Below are 1,331 nucleotides of genomic sequence, written 5' to 3'. Positions count from 1 at the left end.
CCACAAATCTCCTCACCCACCAGGAAGTGGCTGCTTTCTGAAGTGGCCAAATCACACCCCCCATCTGCCTCCTCTATCATTTTACATCTCCATTCACAAATGAGCACAAATGACAGCCAGGTAGGAAGGAAGCTGGGGACATTTGCCACTTTGGCTGGCCTTCTGGGAGGTATATTTGCCAGTGAACATGTAGGAGATTGTGATAGGGACAGGAAAAACACGGCAAAGGCAGAGGTGTCTGGGCCACCCCCCCCCCATAATGCTAGTTTTCAGAATGCCAGGGAATGAGGTAAGAGTGAGCATCTTACTGAGCACAGCTAACAGGCAAGGGTGGAATGCCTGCCCCAAGGGAGCTGGCTACCTAGATGAGGCGCTCACTTCCAATGGGAGACAGCAACATCTAAACCTTTCATACTGACCATGAGTCAGGCCAGTCCTGCCTACAAGGACACTTTAAAATGGCAGAAAGACAATCAAGGAGACTGTGAGGACCTCATAGCACAGCAGGCAACACAGCAGAGAGTTGCACGTGGGATGGAAAAGGAGACTTTTCCGAAGCTGCCCTCTGCACTGGGTCCTAGGGGCACCAGATGAGTGGAGAAGGGACTCAGTCACTGGGTGACCAACCTCAAGTGCATACCTTGTGAGGAACTGGGACAGCTATGACATGGACTGCAGTACTCACGGTTTGGAATCTGAGACTTTAGAGTCTGAAGAGGACCTTGATCCTCTTTAAAGAGAAAGACCTTAAGAAAGGAGAGCCCTGAGACTTCTCAACCCTAGGATGGGGACACCACCACCAACCATTGAGGACTGTTGCAAGGAACACATGAGAGACTCCATAAACTGTAAAGTGCATGCTCCTGTGAAAATATAGGAGAGACTGGCGTTTCCTTTTTTTGGGCCATCAGGTGGCTTTAGGTTACCTTCTGCCGAAGACCAATCCATGTGGGGAAACTAAAAAAGAGACAGAGAAGCAGAGAAATTAAATGAAGCATGTGTATGGGTTTCAAAGGAATTTCTATTCCAAAGGCAGGTTTTATGGGCGGCTAAAGTGTCTCCTTGACAAAAATAAGTTTCTAACAAGGAAGTTATAGAGCAACTTATGAAGCTCAGGCACTGTAAATCATTAGCAATGGCCGGTCTCCCACTAGGGTCACTGGAGGAACTCAGAGATGAGGAAGCAGAGACAAGGAACAAAAATAGAAAATAGATCTTGAAAACACAAATAGTTCTTGGGCATTGGAAAGCTGCTGATATGATTTTTTTCTTCTTCTTTATAAAAGCTAAGGGATAGCCCAAGCATTAGAGGCCACTGAATTGTACCTTTA

This window comes from Tupaia chinensis, unplaced genomic scaffold, assembly GCF_000334495.1.
Source record: "Tupaia chinensis unplaced genomic scaffold, TupChi_1.0 Scaffold000197_1, whole genome shotgun sequence".
NCBI lineage: Eukaryota > Metazoa > Chordata > Mammalia > Scandentia > Tupaiidae > Tupaia > Tupaia belangeri.
Note: the sequence above shows the minus strand (reverse complement) of the source record.